A 7,767-nucleotide genomic window follows, 5' to 3' on the forward strand; every position below is an offset into this window, starting at 1 on the left:
AGCCAAGAGCCCTGATCCTGAGCAGTCAATGGGATTCTGATTAGGCTTGGTGCATTATGATGTGTCTGCTTCCCCAACGGTGAGCCAGTCCATCTCTTCAGAGCTGCATTTTGCCTCTTACAGGAGGGGTACTGCAATAGCCAGAGGCTGCTCACTGAATATTAATGCTTAGATGAAAACTTACTGCCCTGATTATTATTATTATTATTTATTTTTTTTTTTTTTTTTTAAATCCTCAGAAAAAAATGGCAAGAACTTGATTTCTGGGGAGGTGCCCTACAACCCCTACTCACTGTTCAAGAAGAGGAATTTGATATAATGTAATTGTGTAGCCTAGGGTAAATGTAAAGTTATCTGACTTGGAATGCTTTTTAAATTTAACTTTAGGAAGCTTTATAGCTCTGGAGATACTGAAGGTTTTGATAGAGATGGCACTTATAGTGTGTACAGTTGATCTTTACAACAGTGTTTTTCTGTTCTTGTCCAAAGTAATAAGCAGCAATTAAATACCGCCTTTATTTTCCTCCAGGATATATATATAAATTTTCTTCTAGTTCAATGGCCTTGTTGCAGCTGAAGCTAGTTACTGCTAACTTTAAGAAAAGGTAGCTAAAGCATGACTAGTGCAATTTGAACAAATGTCATGATGGTTTTAAAGAACTACAGAAGACTTTTGACATCACAAATTGATTTTTACTTACAGTGCTAACACATTTTTTTGTATAGTTGCCATCTTAGTGAGTGTTTGAACTGCACAGTAGTTAATATTATGTAAGCCAAAGCTAATATCTAGTTTTTTAAGAAATAATAAGGAAATGCAACTGAAACTAAGTTGGAGCTTCTGAGTGAAGACATATTGTTCTTTCATACAACACTATTTTCATTTGTGTTGCCTCCTATGCTTTCATCTCACCATCCTCTGTGATACTGTCTGTGCCTTAAAATGGTTGCAGTTGTAATGCTGTCTTTAAGATGCCTGTTACAATGGCTATTCCATAACTGGAGAACAAGTAGCAGTAATTGAGAGATCCAGATTTTTATTTTTTTATTTTTCCTTAGATACTGCTTTGGAAATTAATTCTTCACTTCTGTTTCTATACTTGAAATTCAAACGACAAAACTTACGAACAATGTTGGTAGCTCTTCCATGTACTACTGTCAGTAGTAAGTGGAAATGTTAAAAGTGGAAGTTATTGGTTATTTTATTTTTGTATGAATAAGGCTTCAACAAATAAGGAATATTCTCCTTGCTTTGTAGATGAATTATATTAAAGAGGCATTAAAAACAACGACAACAACAACAATCAAAAAATCAATGCAAAATTGAAATAGAAGGAACCGTCTTTCTAGATTGTAAATATAATTTCCACATGAACATAAAGGAGACAAAAAAAAAAAAATAGTCTTCAAAAGATGACAGCTGACAGAGAGATGCCCTTCAGAAAAAAATAATGAAATCATGGTTAAAATTCCTTGTTAACTCCTGAACAGCAAATTGCTTGAGATACATGACAATCATTCTAGTCTCTTCATATTCTTCTGTAATGGAAAAACAGTTGTTCTAGAGACTGCAGTGCCAAGGCCTGTCTAGAAGTCTGGGTAGCAAAAGGGAAAACGAATTATTAAACAGCTGTTTTCTTTTAGTAAAGAAATACTCATGCTATAAGGAACACTTCACCTCTTATTTATTTTCCCTCCTCCTTCTCTCCATTGGATTGTGAAGTATGGCTTAGATCACAAGATCACAGTGCGATGTTCCTTGCATGGTGTGCAGGGTGTATGAAGGAGAAAAGGGAAATGAAGCACATGATTCAATTGCAAGTCACTAGGCATAAGGCTTCCGTTAGGTGCTGTGATGCAGCAGCAGTTAAACTAGTCACGCATGAAAGAAAAGGCTACATGTTTGTGGTGGCATGGCACAGAAGGCTGAGGATAGAGTGAAAAACAGTTAGCAGCTAGCATAAAATTCTTCCTTTCAGAAGATAATCATGCTGTGGTTCCTAAGAGAATTTCAAATCGTTCTCAGCTGTGTTGTCTGCTGCTGTTGTATGGTTCTGAAGAGAGGAATTAACGCATACTTCAGATAGGTAGAGGCAAGGGATATGATTTGGGGAAGAGTTATGGCAGGAAGTTTTCCTTTGTTTTTTGTTCTCTTGGCCAAAATAAGTGTTTGGGAGCTTTCTTTAAACCTGAGTTGGAGAAGTATTTCAGTGTGTGCGTAGGTGTGTGTCAGCTCTTGCAGTTTTTGAGTAATAAAATTCAGGTCTAGTCCATACTCCTTAGCTCTGTGTTTCTTCTAGAGCTGTTCAAATTCCTCTAACATTGAAGGGAGTATCGGCAAAAATAGTATGTGGCTAAAATCGCAGTCAAGGTCTGCTGCAACCAAAATCTCACTCCAAATGGCCCACAATCCCTTTAACTTGTGAGCTGTCCAGCTTGCTGAATAAGCATTTCTGTTTTGTCCTCAGTGTTTGCAAGGCAGTTGGTTACAATTTGAAAGTGACTTGTCACTTTCCCCTTGTAGTAAGGGGATGTGTAGTTTTGTGCTTTTTCTTTTCAGTAATAATCACAGTATGTGACTTGCAGTACATCACATACAACTGCTTCAACAGGAATGAAAACACTTCTTCTGTGGAACAGATACCATCTAGTACACACATGTTTGTGATAAAGCAAAGAAACACCATGCTCCACTGGGATTTTAATTCATATTTTAGAATATTGATATTTCCACCTGGAGGGGAAAAGGCCCTGACTACTATATGGAAAGGGAAACAATGGCAATAATTTTACTTCTTCCTTCTATTGCCTGTACTGTAAGGAGTTTCATGGAGAAATTAAAAATAAAGAAATACATGCTTGCAAAAGGGAAACTTTGAAGCATTAATAGGGAAGAATTTGGACTACAAACTCAAATAAGTGTTACTGTGTAAATGCCACAGAGGCCGGTGTTAAGAAAGATTTTTCTGCCACTGATGGAAACATTTTGTAGATTTTTGCCACTTTTATTTCTGAATTCAACTAGTTTCAATGAAATGCATTTACAGTCCAGCTGGTATCTGATGCATCTGTTTACAACAAAGGTTTGTCACTCTTGTTCCCTCATTGCTCCTCTTTCAGTGAAACAGTTTCTGCACTCGATGACCCAGCACTATAGATAAGGTTATCACCATATTATGCTCTTTAGGTCTGCTTGTTATATTCTTAAAAAGGTGTCTTGTTTTGCCTAGTTGTATTGGTTTTAAATGTACAGATGGAAACAAAATGTACAGAAGGTATATAAGTGAATAAGTAAAGGAAAAACTCACCAATGGTGGTGCCTTGACTGAAGCAGCTGAGGCAGTCCTCCCTGGTGAGCGATCTCCAAGAGATACTGCTCCAGTGGGAGTCAGCCCTTAAATGAGGTCTCAGAGGGGATGGAGTCAAGCTCCACCCCTCCCGGGAGCACAGCTACATCACTCTCACCTGTGCTCCCACAGCTGACCCCATACTTGCCTCAGCTGATTAATCAGAGGTTCAGGCTGTGATTACCAATCTCCCATACACTCCACCCCTTCACAGCGTGAACCAATGATTAGGTGAGTTTTCCCTTATCACAGAGACCCAACGCGACGCTGATACAATTTCCCGTCGCACCGAATGCTGATGTTATTCAAATGATGATTGGATGGGTATTCACGATCTTCCGTGGGCCAGTGCTTGATAGATGTTACTGGAGACAAGCCATCTCGAGGTGCAGGTCCATTTGCGTTTCATCAGTCCACACAAATTGTTCTCTGATGGTCCTAGAGGCTTAGAATCTTAGGGAGAGTAATACAGATGTTTCAAGGGTACCAGGAGAGGAAGGTCTGCCCTCCAGGGCAAGATACAGGCCGTATTCTTGTCTTGGGTCAATACTTCTGCTCGCACCGGATTATGTCCCGGCCTCCGATACCATACCCTCTGGCCAGATATCTGTGGCTGTATAACTATATCTGGCACCAGAGGAGGAGTCCTGATCTGCCATAGGGACATGATGGGTGTCCCTTTAGCAATAAAGACCGGAGTATTGACCACGATGTCAGTAGGCCATGTACCTATCACCGAGGGGGTAACTGAACCTCCCACCTCCAATAGTCTCCCCCAAGGTGCAAGTAGGCCACACCACTTGGGTCCTACTTGCACCTTCCAGGGCCAATTTATCTTATGGATTCCTGGTTTTAGATTCTCAGGGGCAGGGAGCAGAAGATTATTGTCATTACCAACCTGCGGTTTTACCTCATTATCAGCACCTGTAATTTGAATCCTAAGAGGGGAGGCCCATATAGTGTGTAACATTTTCAGAGCACTGGGTCTGCCATCCCGAGGTCTTTCGTTCAAGTCCCGCAGGGTTTCGTATAATCTTTTTGTCCACCCCTGCAGGGACTGGGAGTCTGTCTTCAGGGCAGCCTTAAGAATACCATTGTAGCGTTCAATAAGGCCTGCCCCTGTTGGATTATATGGCAGATGGAATCGCCATTCAATGTTGTTCTCTTCTGCCCAGCGCTGTATCATCGCTCCAGTAAAGTGAGTCCCTTGGTCGCTCTCGATGACTTGAGGTGTCCCATATGCAGACATCAGTTTAGTGAGTGCCTTAATTGTATATGCTTGATTTGCCTTTGGTACGGGATAGGCTTGCAGCAGTCCACTTACAGTATCAACGCAGGTCAGGGCATATCTCGCCCCCTCAGACCGAGGGAGGGGCCCAATGTAATCAACCTGCCATCTTTGAAGAGGACTATATCCTCTAGCAATGTGGGATGTTGTTTCAGGCAACGGTCTTGGTCTCATCTTCGAGCAAGCGTCACAGTCCTGACATGCTTGGACGATATCAGATAGCTGTACAGGCAGCCCCCATGCTTTAGCAGCTGCCCACATTATCTTTTGTCCAGCATGCCGTAGCTTCTGATGTAACCATCGGGCAATATTTTCGGATTGTGAATTCCCAATCCATCGAACTCGGGCCAGTGTGTCCGCTTCATCGTTTCCTGGTGACTGCAGGGGTTGATGACCAGAGACATGGTAGACACATACCGTCCTGTGTTTGACTGTATTCCAAATGTCTACCCACATGTCTTTCCCCCAGATCGGTCGGGCGTGGATAGTCCATTCCTGGGTAGCCCACTGCGTAATCCACAGAGTAAGCCCCCGGTACACAGCCCAGCTATCCGTACAGATGTTCAGGATGCCATCACCAGGTTCTTTAGTTATAACCATCCACACGGCTCGTAATTCTGCCCATTGGCTGCTCTGACCATCCCCCTCATCAAACCAGATTGTCTCAGTAGAGGGATGGTATGCTATAGCTCGCCACTTGCTCGGGTTGCCTCTGCTGGACCCATCCGTATACCAGGCATCTTCAGGAATAGGATATCTTCCTTCCTGAACAGGGCTCTTCTCTGGTGGAGCGACCATTGGTTCTTTCGGCGTATCACTGCGATATGTCACTGGGCCTAGGATCTTCTGTAATTCCTCCTTGAGTGGAGACGAAGACAGGCTGCTTCTTTGACTTAGATAGGCGACCCATCGTGCTACCGTCTGTGCTTGGGCCACCCCTGTCTTAGGAAGGTGAGTTAGATCTCTTACCCACCCCTGGATCGGTAATGTAGTTTTAACTATAACCTCTGCTGTTTGCGTTATTGGCTCTACCGCTTGTAACGCTGAATAGGTAGCCAATAACTGTTTTTCAATCATGCTGTATCTTTCTTCTGCTCCGTGCCAAACCTGAGACCAGAATCCAATGGGGGTTCGAACAGAACTCTGGCGTTGCCACAGGCCCCAGCCAAAACCATCCTGGGTAACATGAACGTCTAGTTCAGCTGGGAGGGTCGGATCAAATATACCCAATGCCTGGGCTTGTTTAACTGCCAGCTTTGCCTGTTGGAAAGCATCTTGTTCTACCTTCCCCCAGTTCCACGATTGACCCTTCTTGGTAAGCTTATACAATGGCCTCAACAACTGAGCTAAGTGAGGTATAAAGGAGCGCCAATACCCCAATATACCTAAGAACTCTTGTAGCTGTTTCGATGTTGTAGGGACTGGGAACGCTTGGACTTTATCCACTACTGCACTGGGTAGTACTTTGGTTTTTCCGGACCAAATTACTCCCAGGAATTTTACAGATAGCCCCGGACCTTGCACCTTCTGTGGGTTTATAGCCCACCCTCTCTTCTGCAGATAAGCTATCAATAAATCTGCTGCTTGTCTCACCGCCTCTAATGAATCGGATGTTAACAGGAGGTCATCAATATAATGATATAAATTTACATTATGTGGCTTCTGCCACTTAGCCAGATCACGCGCCACCAAATTATGACAAAAAGTAGGTGAATGCACGTACCCTTGCGGCAGAACCTGAAAAGTCCACTGCCTGCCTTCCCATGTGAATGCAAACTGGTCTTGTGATTCTTCACTAATTGGAATACTGAAGAATGCATTCGCTAAGTCTAGGACACAGTGATACGTTTTAATTTCTCTACTTAGTGTGTCCATTAGGGAGGCAATATTGGGTACGGCTGCATGAACAGGTGGCGTGACCTTATTTAATTCCCTGTAATCCACTGTCATCCTCCATGTTCCATCCGATTTTCGCACTGGCCATATTGGGGAGTTGTACGGGCTATGTGCAGGCCTTATAATACCCACTTTTTCTAATTCCTGCACTGTTTTTGTTATTTCATCCTGCCCACCTGGGAGTCTGTACTGTTTTACATTAGTAATCCGACGTGGCTTGGGCAGACAAATAGGCTCATGTTTTGCATGGCCTCTCAATATTGTCTGAATTGCCCGGATACTAATGCATCTTTGCCGCAACCGGAACTCTCCCACTGTTGTGTGGAGAGCCAGACCCCACAAGATATCAATTCCCAATATGTATTCCGGAATTGGAGCAATAGATACCTTGTACTCCCGTGGTGGGAGGCGCCCGACCCCCAATTTTACCCAAGTTTGGGTGACTGGAACGGTCTGTCCCCCAAAGCCTCCAATCATTACTTTGTTCCCTCTGAATTTTGTTGGGTCCCCATATATTATAGATGTTTCCGCCCCAGTATCAACGAGGGCCATAACCTTCTGCACATTCTCTCGGGACCAATATATTGTCAATTCCACATAGGGCCTCCGGTCCCGTCTAGAGGCCCTAGGGTGACTGATGTCCCTCATCACGCCATAAACTGGGCCAGATTCAAATCTTTTACCTCTGATGCCTCTGGTATTGTGACCCGAGGTACCTGAGGTGGCCTCTTTTTCCTATTTGGCACGACAAAGTCTTCTAGATTCCAAACTGTTGTTGGTCGTCGTTCTATAAGCCTTATCCCCGGTCTTTTGGGGCGGTTTTGAAATTTTTGTTCATCCTTCAGCTGTTTCCACAACTGAAGCAGAACGTGATTGGGCTGCCCATCAATTTTGGCAAATTGAACACCTGCTCGGAGTAGATCATTAAACATTTGTTTTCGGGACACCCTAATGGGTCCCGCCCGAGGGGTTCGTGGAGCCGATCTCCTGGCTCGGGCTATTGGAAAAACTTCAGAATCTTCAATTACTCTGATATTGCGCTTGGTTCTCAGGCGCTCAGTTTCTCCCAGGTCCGCTACCAATTGGGCAGCATGCTGGACTGCTGCCTCTGCGGCCACTAAAGGATTCAATATAGAAACCAATGTTCCATACATATGTGAGGGAGCCTGCTGTAAGATTAGGTCCCTCATTCCTGCGGAAAACTTCACCATGTCCGGACTAACAGATGCATCTTCA

Source organism: Excalfactoria chinensis, chromosome 1 (genome assembly GCF_039878825.1).
Source record: "Excalfactoria chinensis isolate bCotChi1 chromosome 1, bCotChi1.hap2, whole genome shotgun sequence".
In the NCBI taxonomy this organism is placed as follows: Eukaryota; Metazoa; Chordata; class Aves; order Galliformes; family Phasianidae; genus Excalfactoria; species Excalfactoria chinensis.